Consider the following 17956-nt stretch of genomic DNA (forward strand, 5'->3'; position numbering starts at 1 on the left):
TTCTATTTTATAATTTACTATAAATATTCATATGTTTTTCTTAACTTTGGATGAGTAGATGGTGCATGAGGTGTGGACGAGAGCTTCAGGTGTGGACTCAGTTTTCCTAGTTTAAAATTGGATGTATAGTATTTATTGCTCATTGGAAATTTGATAGCAATATATATAACCTCTACATGCTTTTTTCCTTCTTGGAAAAATGAGAGTGTTAATATGAAAATAGTGAAGACTGGCCAATTAGCTCAGTTGATCAAAGTGCTGGTGTAACACCAAGGCCAATGTAGAGCTAGGGCTGGGTCTGGAGCTCACAGACCCTTCAAGACCATTGTCCAGACTGGGTCACAAACCCTTCACATGCAGGACTAAGCAAAACTGGAACTGGAAAAAAGGTCTGTGGAACCTTGGTTGAAGAAAGAATAGTCTTTATTCAGGACACACACGTCGAAGAGCTAGGCAGTTCAAAGAGAAACTCAGAAACTCAACTGCTACTGGCAAAATCCAAAGAAAAACTGAGCAGCTGCCAGCAAAGTAAACATGCTCCATTTTTAGCCATGAGCTCTGCTGGCCAGCCCCAGCAGCTGCTTCACAAACTGCAGAACACACAATTGCAACAAATTAGAAAAATACATGGGTGTGCATGCTCATTAACTCCACCCTGACACAACTTATTTACAAAGAATGTTCTGTACCACCCCCAACTGGACCTGAGATGAGGGGGCCTGTCTAAACTATTCTATTTTCCCCACAACCAAGGATTCAGATCCTCGTATTGGTCAGTCACACACACACAAATAATAATCTCTAATACAATATTGGTATCCATCATGTGAGTTGTTGGCAGGATTAAGTGAGAATACAACTAAAGGGACTATAACAGAATCTCATATTTAGTATTTAGTAAAATGAAGTATTATAGAGAGGAAAGCATTTATTGAACATATGAGAAATGACTATCAATTCTACCTGTATAAAAAGAGGCTTATAAAAAGGTGGTACTTGTACGTAACTTTGAAATGTCAGAAAACACTGGCCAAGTGAATGAAGCAGGTGGAAGAGAAATGAGGTCCATTGACTTAATTGAAGGAAAAAACTACTAATCCTGAAAATAAATAAACATAAAGCTCAGAGAATAGTACCTTTACAAGGCACTCTTGCTATTTTTCAATAATGTAAAGTAAAATTAAAAGTATCTTTTCCAAAATCAATTTGAATCCAATTACTGGTTTTAATATTAATTCATTTTGTGAAGATGTTTAAGAAGTGCTCTTACTACAGATCACAATCTGAGAGGCACCTATGTGCATTGTTTACCCTACACAATATAGGCCTAAAGTGTAGAGCTGAAAAGTTCGTATAAAAAGTCGCTGAAAGGTAAACCTACGTTGGCTGGAATTGAGTAGTCATGGCCCTTTTCTTCCAGGATGTGGGTTAGGTACCCACTTTCCTCAGTCAGGCTATTTTCCATTTATATTACTTCCTGGATCTCTGAGAAAATTGATTTTACAATGCTCACTTTCTTCTTACTCCTCCTTTTTATTTTTCTTCCTTTTTAAAAAAAATTTAGGAGGTTGCTGGATTCATTCAATAATGAAAGACATGGCAGAAACATACATTGTTCCACACTCACAGCAGATCAGTATTAGGGCTTTGTAATATCTGTGTGCTGTTTAATTTCCAAATACATGGAGACTTTTAAAAATACCTAATAGTCATTAATTTCTAATTTTGTATCATTTTGGCAAGGGAATATACTCTGCTTTACTTTAACCCTTAGAAATACTTTAAGACTTATTTTATTGCCCTTTGTATAGTCTGTCTTGGTGAATATTACCTATGCTTTTGAAAGAATGTGTATTACACAGTTATTGAGTGTGGTGTTCAAAAATGTCAATCAGGATAACTTGGTTGACTGTGTTTTTCAAATCTCCCAGATTATTTTGGATGTATTGTGTGTATATTTTATCAAATGCTAATAAATTGTATTAAAATCTCTAGTCATGATTGTCTATTTTTTCTTTTCTCCTTCAGTTTTCTCAGTTTTTCATCATATTTTTTGACAGTTTTTTAATTGAAAGATAATTGATTACATATATATGTAGAGTACAGAAGCAAATAGCAATACATGTACAATATGCAATGATCAAATGAAGATAATTAGTATACTCATGTTTACAAAGCATAGTCAATCTTTGGGACCCCAAAGTAGTTTCTTATAATAACTCCTCTAATAACCACAGTTCTGTTCTCTCTTTTTTTATTTTTTGAAAATTTAGTGTATTATTGTGATCCTTCCTTCCTTCCTTCCTTCCTTCCTTCCTTCCTTCCTTCCTTCCTTCTTCTGTGTTTATTTTAGCTCCTACTGATGAGTGAGGACATATGGTATTTCTCTATCTGTGCCTGTCTTATTTCACTTAACATAATTTTCTCTAAGTTCATCCACATTGCTGCAAATGGCAGCATTTAATTCTTTTTTGTGGCAAAGTGGTATTCCGTTGAGTATGTATACCATATTTTCCTTATCCAGTCATCTTTCCATGAATATTTATGTTGATTCCAATACTTGGCTATTGTAAATAGAGCTGCAATAAACATGAGCATGCAGGAATTCCTTTGACATAATGATTTCCATTCCTTTGGGTATACACCCAGCAATGGGATAGCTAGGTCATGTGGCAGTTTTACCTGTAGTTGTTTGAGGAACCTGCATACCATTTTCCATAATGGCAGCAATAATTTACAGTCCCACAAACAGTGTAGGAGGGTTGCTTTTTCTCCACATCCTCTCCAGCCTTTGTTATTCTCTGCTATTTCAATAATAGCCAGTCTAACTGGTGTGAAATAATATCTCAGTGTGGTTTTGGTTTGCATTTCCCTGATGCTGAATGATAATGAGCAATTTTCACGTATCTGTTGTCCTCTGTATATCTTCATGTGATAAATGTCTGTTTGGCTCTTTTGTCCATTTTTTAATTGGGTTACTTGTTTTCTTGCTGTTAAGTTGTTTGAGTTCTTTGTATATTCTGTATATTAATCCTTTGTTGGATGCATAATTTGCAAATGTATTCTCCCATTCTGCAGGTTGTCTTTTCACTGTTAATTATTTCTTTTGCTGTTCAGAAGCTTTTTAGTTTGATATAATCCCACTTGTTTATGTTTTCTTTTGTTGCTTGTGCTTTTGGGATCATATTCATAAAGTTTTTGCTGAGTCCTATATTGCTGAGTGTTTCTCCTATGATTTCTTATAAGAGTTTTATAGTGTAATGTCTGATATTTAATTATTTAATCCATTTTGAGTTGATTTTGGTATCTGGTGAGAGGTAGGGGTCTAGTTTTGTTTTTCTACGTATGGATTTCCTGTTTCCCCAGCACTATTTATGGACGAGGCAGTCTTTACCCCAACATATGTTCTTGGTGCTTTTGTAAAGGATCAGCTGGCTGTAAGTATGTGAGCTCTCTATTCTGTTCCATTTGTCTGTCTGTTTTTATGCCCATGCCATGCTGTTTTGGCTACTATAGTTTTGTAGTATAATATGATATTTGATGTCAGGGAGTATTATACATACCTCTGGCTTTATTTATTTATTTAGTTTTACTCAGGATTTCATCGCTATTCAGGGTCTTTTGTTGTTCCAAATGAATGTTAGGATTGTTTTATCTATTTCTGTGAAGAATGTTATTGGTATTTTGATGGGGAATGCATTGAAACTGTAGATCAGGTTGGGTAATATGGACATTTTTACAATGTTAATACTCCCAATCCAAGAGCATGAAATGTCCTTCCATCTTTTTGTGTCCTTTTTAATTTCTTTCAGCAGTGATTTGTAGTTCTCATTGTGGAGATCTTTCATCTCCTTTGTTAACTTGATTCCTAAATATGTCATTTTTTGGTGACTTGTAAATGGGCCTGCTTTCTTGATTTCTTTTTCTGTTATTTTGCTATTGGAGTATAAAAATTCTACTGATTTTTGTGTGTTGATTTTATATCCTGCAACTTTACTGAAATTGTTTAGTCTTCATGTTTTTTATAGGATCATGTCATCTACAAACAGGGACAGTTTGACTTGTCTTTTCCAGTCCATATGCCCTTTATTTCTTTCTGTTGCCTGATTTCCCTGGCTAGTACTTCCAATATTATGTTAAATAGGAGGATGATAGTGTGTGGCCTTGTCTTGTTCCCATCCTTAAATTAAAAGTTTCCAGCTTTTCCCCATTCAGGATGATATTGGCAGTGTTTTTGTCATATATGGCTTTTATTGTGTCCAGATACTTTCCTTCTATACATAATTTACTAAGAATCTTTACCATGAAGTGATGTTGAATTTTGTCAAATGCTTTTTCTGCATCTATTGAGATAATCATGTGGTTTTTGTACTTGAATTTGTTGATGTGGTGTATCATATTTATTGACTTGCATGTGTTGAACCATCTTTGCTTCTCTGAGATGAATCCCACTTATAATTTTTTTGATGTGTTGCTGTATTTTGATTGCTAATATTTTCTTGAGGATTTTTGAATCTATGTTCATCAAAGATATTGGCCTGTAGTTTTCTTTTTTTGTTGTATCTTTGTCTGGTTTCCATATGCAGGTGATGCTAGCTTCATAGAATGAGTTTGGAAAAATAGCTTCTCTTTCAATTTTTAGGAATTGTTTGGGAAGAATAGGTATTTATTCTTCTTTAAAGGTTTGTTAGAATACAGCAATAAAGCCATCTAGTCCTGGGCTTTTTTGTTGAGAGACTGCTGATTACTGCCTTCAATCTCTTGCTTCCATTTGTTGGGGGCTGGGTTGGTGGTGGCTGGTCATTAATTTTCATCTGTACACTTTTTTGCTATCCTAGGTTTCTGTATTCTCCATGTTCTCTATGTGTGACTCTCCCTGGGTGAGGGCAGTCATGCTCACTGCAAAGGTGGTGAAATTGCCCCTGTGAATTATGCCACTGGGACATGAATCTGCACTGGCTTAGCTCTTTCTGTTATCTCCATTTGTGACCCTTTTGTGTCAATGTGGGTTGGCAGTGGTAGGTCCTGCCTTCAACCAGACTGATTTGTGCAATGGTGGTGGTAGCACTGTGAGTGGTGGCAGTGGCAGAAGTAGTGGTGCAGGTGATAGCAGCTGGGGTCCCATACCCAGCTATGCTGGTTACTGCTTCAGCATTGGCAGGGTGCCATGGCTGGTGCCAGTCTGGCTGGTGTGGTTGTGTGGGTGGGTGTTCCACTTGGTGTGATGGCTATGGTAGAAGTAGCCATGCTACACATGCTATGGCAGGTGCCCTGCGTGTAGCAGGGCCAGCTGATGAGGTGGCTTGGCAAGGATCCCATGCACAGCTGATCTAACTGATGAGGCAGGGTGGATGACCCCTGGTGATGGCTGCCACACTGTAGGTGGGTGCAACAGGGGTTCTAGCATACAGTCAGGCTAGCTATTGATGTGTCTTTGGCAGGGGTCCCAGTTGAGACTGGTCTGGCTGTTGCAGCATTGTAGGCAGAGATCCTGTGCACAGTTGTCCTGGTCAGAGCTGCTGTGCCAGTTTCAATGGCTACTGGCAACAGCCATGTCTGAAGCTACACTGCAGCTAACAGCAGTATGGGATGTGGTGGAATTCATGTTGGGAAGGCAAGTGACAGTCCTGGGTCCTGACAATGTCACTGGCGAGTGGAGCACCGGTAGCAGTGGTCTTGTACTTGTCTTCTGTGGGGGAAATCCATCCTAGTTTTCTCTAGTCTGCCATCTTCCCACAATTCTGTCATCATATATTTTGAATCCTTTCAAGTCTGTGTATATTTGACCTATGTCTTCTAAATGAATTGATCCTTCTTATCGTTATGAAAAGACATTTTTATCTTTAGTAATGTTTCTTACAAAATTTATTTTGATTAAATTATTTTATTGACATTAGTTTATAATCAGGACCATTCATTCTTTGTGTTATTTTTTTAATGTTACTATTTCCATTAATTAAATTAGTGGCTCCCAGAAAGCAATTTGTTGTGAAGTTTTATGTTCTGAGACGGTAAAAAAAATGAGCTGTTCCTTCACCTCCGCTTTGATTTACTAGTTCATTTGTTTACTTCAATCAATGAAGAAGACATATTCTGTGCCAGTTACTCTTCATTTCAGAAGAGAGATATTAATTATTTAAAAAGTAGTTTTTATTTTAAATATGTTTATCTCATTTTAAGTTACATAATTTTCATCATATTTTGTTTTTTCTTTTCATTGCTAGAAATTACTCCTTACCATCAAGTTTGAACCTTTAAGATTTAGGACACCTTTTATTCTTCAAGGCCAACCAACTGTTATGTATTACTGAAAAAATGAACTAAATTCCTGTAAAAGAGAAGTATACTTTGATGTTAACAAATGAAATGCTCATTGTGTCAACAAAAAGCCATTGACAGCAGAAATTAAAATACACATCAGAGAAAGCATAGAAAGCATTTGGTGGGTATAAGCTTTTGGCTAGCTAAATACATTATTTTTGCTGAGGATGTTGGTCTTTCTGTCTTCTTAATGAAGTTTTGGTATTTATTTTCTTTTGCTTCAATAAATGAAAATCACTCAGAATATAATGAAAGCTTCCTTGGAACAGGAATGAGGAGATCTGTATCTTATATATGCACTGCTATTAACTAACATTGAAACCTTAATCAGAATTTTCTTAAATTTGCTATTTAGAATCCCTCTTTTGATAAAGAAATCAAGCCTTGTTTATGCCACAATTATGTTAAACTCAACTGATGCAAAGTTAGGGAGATGGCAGTTTTCAACTTAACCCATCCAGTAGATGTGTATGGTAGATTAGGGTTGAAAATTGCTCCAAAATTTGTAGTAGTATCCAGAGGTTCCCAGGGGGGGAAAAAAAGCATTCATAAAAAGAGCACACTCTTACATATGTTAGTTTATGAAGATTTGATTTGATAAGCCACTTCTCCATTTAAAGTATGTTTTTAATCCAAAATGTCATATTATTTTTTATTTTTCAAAAAATAAAGGAACAGAATGTTATAGAGGATCAGAAGGAAAATTCTGCCATATTAAAATGACTGAAAATAGTTCCTTATGTGTTATCTTGCCACTGTCTGGTTGATACAGGGAAATCCTTGATTTAATAATAATAATCTTAAAATATCCATAAAGATAAATGTAAAAATAAAATCTGTCTATGTCTAGTGTGTGAAACTAAACAAACTGTACTTCATTTAACTTTTGAGATAAGGCAATAAAAAAGCCTATTATTCAAAGGAGGATTAATCTTGCCCTCTTCTTTTCCAAAAGCAGAAAACTTTCTTCAATTAGAATTGACGACAAACTGTAAAAGGTCAACTAATATGAATAAAATGGTGAAAGAACTTCTATTTCTCTGTGCTTACTAATTATCAAAGGCATTTCTTTAAATTAAACATTTAATCAGATACTTTAGATTATTGGGGTGTGGACAAATGGCAAAACTGACTATTTTTAGTGAATACCTTGTTTCAGAGTAAGCATTACATTTGGGAATCCGTGTCTAGTTCCAAAACTATTACTTATCATTTATAAGATGGATATGATAGATATCATTTCTGCAACTTGTCATTAAAAAATACTGATAAAAAACTAAAAATAAAAATTTTATTATCTTCTGGCATTTTGTGTAGATTTGTCTTTCCCTGAGTAATATATAGTTATCATCCAAATAAGAAAGCCAATAAATACATGACAGTCAATAAAATTTTGAGGAAAAAATATTTTTTTCTGTGAAAAATCTTGTCCAAAATTTCAGAACTTTTCTAATGTTAAAACAAAAACTTTAGGCAAATTAAATTTAATAAAGTTCAATTTGAGCAAGAAAAGAAAAAATAAATTAAAAAAAAGATTCAAGAATTGGGCAGCCCCTAGAGTCAGAACAGATTAAAAGTGACTATGCCTTCCATAGTGGTTGTACCAATTTATAATCCCACCAACAGTGTATGAACGATCCCTTCTCACCACATCCTCTCCAGCAATGGAGGTTTCTCAAAAAACTACAGACAGATCTTCCATATGATCCAGCAATCCCACTTCTGGGTATATGCATACCAAAGGAATAGAAATCATCCTGAGGAAGGGATACCTGAACTCCCATGTTCATCACAGCTCTGTTTACAATAGCCAAGACATGGATGGAACCAATCTAAACGTCCATCAATGGATGATTAGATAAGGAAAATGTGGCATGTATATACACCATGCAATACCACTCTGCCATAAGAAAGAATGAAATTCTCCTATTTGCAACAACATGGATGAGTTTGGAGAAACTTATGTTGCATGCAATAAGCAAAGCACAGAGGGATAAATACCACATGTGCTCACTTATAAGTGGGAGCTAACAGAGAGAGAAGGAAGGAAAGAAAGAACAGTGGTGCACTGGATTTGCAGAGGGAGAGAGCACACCTAGGGATACAAAGTGGAGTAGGAAAAGGTGGATGGGGAGAGAGGTCAGAGATAATTGTGTGGAGGATGTGTTGCCAGTATGGATCTGGCCATCACATCTTGGGCATGAATGGTAGCAATTAGCTTTGTACCCCATGAATATTCATAACCGATAAAAAAAGCTTTCTAGATAGGTAAGAGTTGAATAACCCCCCCACCCCAAATACAATGTAAGTATTTAAAAGCCTGGTTATTCGATCCCCATATAGGTACTGTTTAAATGAGAGCATATGTCTTAAAATTAGTATTACTTGTTGTAGGCTAACTAATTGTCCCCAAAGATATTCATATCCTAATCACTGGAACCTGTGAATGTAATCTTACATGGCAAAAGGGCCATTGAAGATGTAATTAAATTAAGGATTTTGATATAGAAAAAACAAACAAAAAAAACCAAAGTGACTATGCCTTTTCCACATGGTCAGTTAAGATTTATAGACAGGGGCCGATGCCGTGGTGCACTCGGGAGAGTGCAGCGCTGGGAGCGCAGTAGTGCTCCCGCCGTGGGTTCGGATCCTATATAAGGATGGTCGGTGCGCTCACTGGCTGAGCGCGGTGTGGCCGGTCACAAAAATGACAAAAAAAAAAAAAAAAAAAGATTTATAGACAGAAAAAGGTAAGTGACACACAGAAAATGAAAGTGAAGTACAGAACAGTTGGCCACCTGCAGTTGTCTGAGACTCATTATCTTATTAGTTAAAAGAGTAGGTTACAGGCTGTTCGCACATCGATTTAGGTTACACAAGTAGGTTAGTCTGTTTACACATCAAGTTAGGTTACAGCTCACTATGTCCGAAGAAACATTTAGGCCTAACTTAATTTAACACTAGTGATAAAGCAAGTCACAGTGACCTCAAACATCTATTGAACTATAAAAGTGTTAATATTAAATTAAAATATTGAGATATTATCTACAATTTTTGACTCTAAAGTTCGGTCAGTTCCATGAATAACATGTTAGTTTAGTTGAAGTTTGAATTTTTTAAAATCAGTTTTATTGTGGTATAGTTTACATATAGTAAAATACCAAAGAAAGTGAATAATTTCAATGAGTTTATATGTATGTATGTGTATATATATGTGTATATAAATATGTACACACACAGAGAGATGGAGAAATAGAGAGACAGTCTGTCATATAACCAACATCAGACTCAAGATATAGAACATTACTCTCTCCCCAGTTTTTCCTCCTGTCCCTCCTCAGTCAACCTTTCCCCCACCTCAGTCTCCTGGCAATCATTTCTCAGTATTTGTTACTAGAGCTTTGATTTTTCTATATTTTTATATAAATGGAGTCATATAGTGTGCAGTCTTTTATGTCTAGCTTCTTTCACTTAATGGGATGCTTTTGATATCTATCTATCTAATCAGTAGTTCATTTTTATTTCTGAGTAGTATTCTGTTGTATGGATATACCAGAATATCTATACCCATTCTTCAGTTGATAAAATCTTTTTCAGGTGAAATTCACAGAAGTTGTTTTCTTTTTAAATATCAGAAGTGAATAACATTTGAAAAAAAAATTACACAAAATCCATCATCTTCCCACATCCCAAGTACCTTTCAAAATGTACCTCACTGGTCAATTTAATATGCACAATGGCATATGTCTGTAGAATGTCTGGAATTTCCTATCTCATTTTTTTTTTTCACTACTAATCTTCTAATGCCAGATCTTTTCATAGTCATCTTGGGAAGATGCTATAGGGATTGCTATGACACATTTTGTCTCCAGTAAACACCAGCTAGGTAGAAGCAACTCTCTTAAATGTTAAAACAAAAATCAGTGTGTCCCATTTATGAGCAAGGTAGTGCAGTGGTCATGGTTAAGAACATAGACTGTGGAACCTCCTAAGTTCAAAGCTCATTTTTGCCACTTATGAGCTGGATATTTGGTCCAGTTACTCAATCTCATTATATCTGTAAACTGGGGCAATAACAGTACCGTCTTCAGAGCCTGATGAATACATGACTCAATACATGCTGTGTGCTTAAAACGACACCTTTTGACTATGAATTGCTCAATACTAGCAGTTACTCATTAAATAATAGACTTGTCCCTAAAAAGTCGTGTACCCTTTTTTTTGTAAATAGGAATCAACTTCACAATATTAGGGAATTTAACTATTAAAATGAAAATAAATAATTCTATAAAATAACCACTTTATTTATTTTTTACATATTTTCAAATCTTTTAGACTTCAAATATCCAATGTAACTAAAAAAAACAAAAGTTCACTCAGAGAATTAAATAATTTAAACCTTGCAGGATTCAAATGGCCCACTGGTTGGATTCATTGATTTGTCTTGTTTGCTTCTGGACAATTCCTAGGCCTGTTCTCATGTGTATATTCTCAGCCTGGATCTCTAACTCACCCCGTTCTTTTGGTCATTCTCTGAATTAGATTTTCTTATATTTAAAATGGAGATGCTGAATCTGGAGCTCAGTCATCTCACGAAGATGATATTCATAAGACCTTTTGAAAGAACATAAATCTTTTGGTAATGCATATTTCTTTTAAAGAAATAATGTTATTATTTTATGTACATATACACCTACCCAAATCAGAAATACTGATGATATATAAATCATAACTTTATTAAAGGTTTACACTCACAGGACTCATTTTCTTTTGGCATTTGCTTCATGCCCTATAAAGTTTTAAAATCGATGTTTTAAAAGCCTCCTTTAGTCAGATTTTCTACGGCCTTTATCCTTACTAAAATGTTGACTGCCTTACATTGTACCAGAGTCTAGCTTTGTCATTCAAACCTCAGACTATAAAATGAGCTTAATTACATATTAAAGAATCCATGATCTGACTGAGTTTTGTTAAGAAATTCCTTGCTTCGGCATTACAACAGAAAAGTCAACTTGCAATAACAAGTTAAACAGATTACAAATTCTTTTCTTGTAATATTTTAAAATTTTGACCCTTTTATTTGGGTTCTGGAAATCATTTTCATTATGAGTAATTATTAGAGAAGAAACCTTATAAATAAATATTACACTGTAATTAATAATAAAAATGTAATGCCAGGTTTCAGTGTTTGTATTGTCTGAGATAAAAGATTGCAGCATATATTTCCTATCTTCTTGATTGTTCAAGATATTTAAACGCATGACTAAAAATAGCTCCATACAAGGAAGTTTGACCTTTTAAGATTCAAAGGGGTTTTAGGGCATCTTTTTATTTCTCTGTTTCAGGAAACAGCTCTTTAAAGAAGTTGAAGGAAAATAAGATTTAACTCTTAAACTATTTCAGGATAAAATTTTCTGGGTTTAGAAGTCCGTTTGTTTATTTTCACTTTCTTTTTTTCTTTTGCCAACTGAGTTATTTCAAAATAGTTTTGATTTCTTTGTAATCATTATGTTGTACATTCGTTCTTTAAGGTCACGTAGCTGATATATATACTATAGTAGAAAAATGAACTAGATTTCTCTAAAAAAGAATGTGCACTTAGGTGTTAATAAATGAAACAAAATGTTTATTTTATTTCTAAAAAGCTAACCACAAAGGCATAAATTACATATCACATAAGAAATAACTTTCAATTCATTTAATAAATACAAACCTTCCATTAGCTGAATAAATATATGAGTTTTTCTGGGAATGTAGATACTTTTTCTCTTTCCTTAATAAAGAATTAATAGTATGTTACTTTGTCTTTTCTAGATGAGCAATCTGTCAGCCTCACAGATGTTTCTAATTCATCAGAAAACTAATGAACTCTCACTCTGTAATTCCATGTCCTGTAAGGAAGGTAGGGCCGATGTGGTGCTCTGAAGAAATGTGGTTACTGTTTGAATAACCAAGACTCTGTTTTCTGAAAAACTCTCTTTCCAATACTTGCAAAAACAGAATATAGAGCCAGAAAGATTTAGTTTGCTTATTCAGCCTTTTTCCTAGCAAATCTTTTTAAATAAAAATTGAATTTTAACATTTCTCTAGTACTAGGTTATGCAAAAATACTGGATAGATTTTTTGCCAGATATAAAAGAACATTTGGAATGGTCTGACTTAAAGGCGCATCTTCTTTATTTGATAAAGTATGAAATCTTTGGTATTTGAATTTATGTTATATTATAAAAACATTAATGGACTTTTTTGAAAACACCGTCTTTGGAATTCAGGGTTTTACCTGGTTTTGAGTTTCAGTAGCACCACTATGCAACACTTGGAAAAGCCTTTCTTCATGCTCAGCTCCGAGTTCTTCTTCTGTAAAATGAAAACAACAATAAGTTATATATTCCCTAGGGTTGTTATTTAATTAAATGAGATGATGCATGTGAAGTACCCAGCGAATTACCTGGCATACCGAAGTGTTCTTTTAACACTAGTTAGCTATTTCCAATATTATCATACTTTTTTGAATTGTTATGAATATTAGTTCTTCTTGACAATCAGAAAGATAAATAAGCAAACTGAATTTCTGAACAATACTGATGTAGATAGAAGGCTTTTTGTTTTGTTTTGTGGTGGAGGCAGCTTTCTCCTCTTGAATTACTAGTTCATCAATCAAATGCAATTTAACAAAGAGCAACCATCCACTATTGTTCCCTGTTAATCAACAAGTATTTAATAGAAACCAGTATCTATTTAGTGTCTGATATATAATAAAATATAAAGATCTGGTGGGAGATATCTTAGGAGTATGAGGCATAGATGGCCTATGCTCTTGAAGAATTTGCATTTTGGTGGAATTAGAAAAGACTAATTCAACTGTCATTCGTGAACAATATGAATTTGGTAGCCAAATCATGTTTGGTTTGACTACCAAATCAAATCATGGCATAAAGTGTTGATGATGTAGTGCATTGGTAAGAAGTCCTCCAGTTGCAGGAGACAACTCTCAACCCAAATTACGTAAAACAAAAATATGAATTTATTATTTTTTAAAATTAAAGATTTGGTGCAGATTTTAGGCATGGCTGCACCCAGAAAACCAAACAATTTTATCAGTCATGTTTCTCTCTATTTCTCTATTCCATTTTCTTCTCTCTTGGCTTCATTTTTATGGAAGTCTTCACTGTAAACTGTCAAATTTGTTGTTGTCATCTCTTGACTCATAGACCCAAAATACAGCAGGCCAATGTTGTGAAGATGTGTCTCACTGATCTCATGTCTCATGCCCACCCTGGACCAATCACTGGACAAGGAGATGATGATATATAGTTAGGCCAGGGTCCATGCCCTTATGGAACTGGAGAACTGAACATGAGGATTGATCATAGTGGAGGCGTCATTTCTCAAAATGAAATTAAGGTATTATCAGTACATGTATATGTACTTTAAAAAAAAACTCAAAAATAATTTGTAGACATTGTGACACTTCACCTCTAAATGTTTTGACATATATCACCTAAGAATCAAGATCATGCTCTTCGTAATCATCATTCCATTACTATAGCTAACAATATTAGTAATAATTGTATATCATATAATATAGGGTGCGTATTAAAATTTTCCCAGGTGGAACCCTCCTGCATTGTTGGTGGGAGTATAAATTGGTACAGCCATTGTGGAAAACAGTACGGAGGTTCTTCAGAGAACTAAAAATAGATCTACCTATGACCCAGCCATCTCACAACTAGGGGATATGAAATAAATATATCAAAAAGACACCAGCACTCCTGCACTCCCATGTTCGTTACAACACTATTCACAACGACCATCAATGGATGAGTAGATTAAAAAATACTGCAGTATATATACACAATGGAACACTATTTACCTGTAATAAGAAATGCAACCTATCATTTGCTGCAACATAGATGGGACTGGAGACCATCATGTTAAGTGAATAAGTCAGGCACAGAAAGACACCACATGGTATCATCATATGTGGAATCTTAAAAAAAAAAAAGTGGTTCTCATAGAGGTAGAGAGTAGAATAATGGTTACCAGAGGCTGGGAGGGGAGGTGATGGGGAAGAGGAGAAGGAGTGGACAAATAGGCACGAAACGGTGCTATCTACCCTAAGTGATTCATTTTGCAGTATAGGCATATATTGAAATAACAGACTGTATCCAACAAAAATAAATATAAATATTTTTTATAAAAAAAGAAATTTTCCAAGTGTTCAAAAACTGGGCTGATTGATGATGCAGTTGACTGAGGTTGAGGTGGCAAAGACTGAGATGTCCTCAAATACTTTTGTCATTTTGTGTTATCTGAATTAATGGCACTGAAAGTTTTGGAAAGGATCTAGATCATTTAAGATCTGTGGTTTATTCCCTACCCCAATAGTTCAGATGAATACCAAAATTATGTGAAAATTCCCACATCTTATCTTGTGGAAACAAAATGTATTTGTAAATAAATAAAATGTGAGTTTTTTTCAGGAGACCCAGTTTAATAAACAGAGATGTTGAAATGACTAAAGTGGAGGCTGAGGATTAGATAGATAGATAGATACCAGTATAGATATAGATTAATCAGCAGTCTGTATTTTATAATTAGAAAAAACAAACTTCATGTGTATTCATAAAACCAAGTAGGGAGTCAGGGAGAAGGATTGATAATGGAATGGGCAGGAAAAGGGCTGTGCAGAAACAGCTTCATCCACGTTCAAACAGTATCATGAGGTCTTTTCTGCCTCTTCTTACCCATTCATCTTTCAAGTTGTTTTGCTCAACTAGTGTTAGATGCACTTTCTCTCCGGCTCTCTCTACTAGGTGGTCCCTGGCATAGATAAAGTTACATCCTTACCACCTCAAGGACAAAGGGGAGCCACAGAAAAATGATTCTTTTAACATTTCAACAAAAAATCGTATGACTACATCATCTACATCATTAGTTCTGGTTTGGCTATGTGCTCATTACTAAACTAATCAATTGGTGTGTTTGAGGGAGGGCAAAGGGAGACAGTTACAAGGCTTTAAATTGGTCAAGTTTGAGTATTATGGTTATCCCACAAGTCAGAGGTGTATGCAGCACAACCAGAAACAAATCAAATGGATTGTTATAAGGTAAAGTTTGTTCTGTAATGGAAAAATTAAGATGTTATCAAAAGGAGGTCTTATAGGAGCCTGGAACCTTCCAAAATCAAAACTCATTATACTGCTAGAGGCAGGTTTGACTCCAGATGGCATTTCTTACTGCAGAAACCCCAGCACTGCTTCTGCAGTCTTGGTTGAATTTTCTTCAGCAACAACTACTTAATCAGTACACTCTAAATTGTTTCCCAGTGTGCTTTCGAATACTTTAAAACACTTAGGTAAATATTATCAACTTCATATTGCAGATGAGGAAACAAAAGAATGTCTGGAATTCATGCTAGCCTCAGGGCAAGTAAGGCAAGGAGCAAGTGCACAAAACCATGGTCCTGCACTCTCTTGGCTTAAGTCATGAGACATGAACTCTAATGGTTACAAGAGCGAGAAAGGTAATATAAATTCATGGAGTGAGCCGGGTATAGATGAACAAAGTCACAGTATGCATATCTTCTCCACAGGGGACAGCTTCTACTTAGTGCCAAATAATTGTTGCCATCCAAAAATGCAGGCTATCTATAAGAGATCTTCTAATTTTTAGAAAATGTCTGGATGTTTGAATGTTGTGTAAAATTTTCTCAAATTTAAAACTTGAAATTTAATTTATTTAAAAAACAAAACAAAACTGTGTGAGCTACACAAAATAGTTCCATGCCATCCATGTAGGGCCTGCTATTTTGAAGAGTTCAGTGCCCTAGCTCAAGTAGATGTCAACACAGAAAAATTAAGTATATTTACTCCACCTTTCTGAACCTGCTGTTTCTCGAATGAATAAATTCACAGGAGCATTGTGCTCTTCATTAGATAAATGAGCCGCATACTTTAATCTTGCTCTTCATCATTTCACTTTGTACTCTGCTTTCTTTGCTTCATTATTACTAAATCCACAACTTGAAAAATAAAGTGGAGAAAGAGACAAATAGTATACAAAAATTATGAGGAAGATCAGAAAGATTTTGTCTCATTAACGTGAACTTAAAAGGAGGGCAATCATTTATTAATAACAGAGACAGACCTAAAATGACACAGATACTGACTTCCAGTTATCAACTGTCTATCTCTTTCAAACCCACAATAGGTTTTCTCTCTCTCTCTCAAACACACTCTTCCTCTCAGGCTGTGTGTGTGTGTGTGTGTGTGTGTGTGTGTGTGTGTGTGTGTGTGTCTTATCTCACACAGTGAGGTGACAAAATGTTAAGTACATACTACATATTTTTTGAAGATATTAAAGTGAAAATGGAGAATTGATGTTGGTCATGGAAAAAAAGTAAAAAAACCCACAAAAATATAAATTGTACTTTTCTTTTAATAATCAAACTTATTGTTCTATACATTCAAAATGTACTTTAAGGAAAGATCTGACAAGCTATCTGTCTGTCTACCTATCTATCATCTCCCTATGATCACCTTAAAAAAGTGGCATACCTGTAATGTTTTGTCAAATAATGTATCTTTCATTACTTTTATTTAAACAGATAAGTATTATCCACCACTTTGTTCCAATTTCCCTACATTTTCTCCCACTTGTTTCTTTCTTCAGTCATATTAGTTTTTTTGTTGAACAAAAAGATCTTTTACACTTGCCCTTCCTACTGCCTGGAATTTTCTTCCCCCCAAATTTCACAGGCCTGACTATTTCTCCCTATTTGGACCCCAGCTCAAATGTCCATTACCACTCAATCTGAAGTAAGTTACCCCAGTCAGTTACTCTGTCTCATAATATTATCATAAAACAATTGGCTTATAAACTTATTTCTTCATTATTGTTGTTTCTCTCTTCCACTTGAAGAGCCTTTACCTGTCAATGTGACCACTGCATTTCCATGTCTAGAAGACTGGATGACACATTGGAAGTGTTGAGGTATCTGAGTGGCCATATCTTCATATCTTCTCTATGCTTCAGAAGAGAGAGATATAAAGAGAGAAAAAAGAGTGCCAGATGAAGGTCAATACATTAACTACAATACTAGTGAGAACCAAATGGGTACACTAAGTAACTCAAGACTTAGATGGACTCTCTATTCCTATGGCAGGCAGGATCAGACCGGGTCATGCCTGATGCAAAAAATAGAGACTTGGAGGATCAGATGAGAATTATTGGCTTACAGTGAAAAAAAGAAGAGCTATACTGAGACTGGAAGGTTTATTCTTCTCAGTTATTCTAACCAGATGAGGTCACTCTGCCTTTCCAGAAAATCAGTATCAAATTCAGTAAAGTTACAGGATATAAAATGCACATAATAAAGTCAGTAGCATTTTTATACACGAACAACAAACTAGCACAAAAAGAAATCAAGAAAGAAAGCCCACTTAAAATAGCTACAAAAAAGTAAAATGCCTAGGAATAAATCTAACCAAGGAAGTGAAAGATCTCTATCTACTATACAACACCAATGAAAGAAATTAAAGAGGATGCAAAAAAATGTAAAGACATGCCATGCTCATGGATTTGTAGAATTAATGTTGTAAAATGTCCATACTAACCAAAGCAATCAACAGAT

The sequence above is a fragment of the Cynocephalus volans genome, chromosome 2, assembly GCF_027409185.1.
Source record: "Cynocephalus volans isolate mCynVol1 chromosome 2, mCynVol1.pri, whole genome shotgun sequence".
Lineage (NCBI taxonomy): Eukaryota > Metazoa > Chordata > Mammalia > Dermoptera > Cynocephalidae > Cynocephalus > Cynocephalus volans.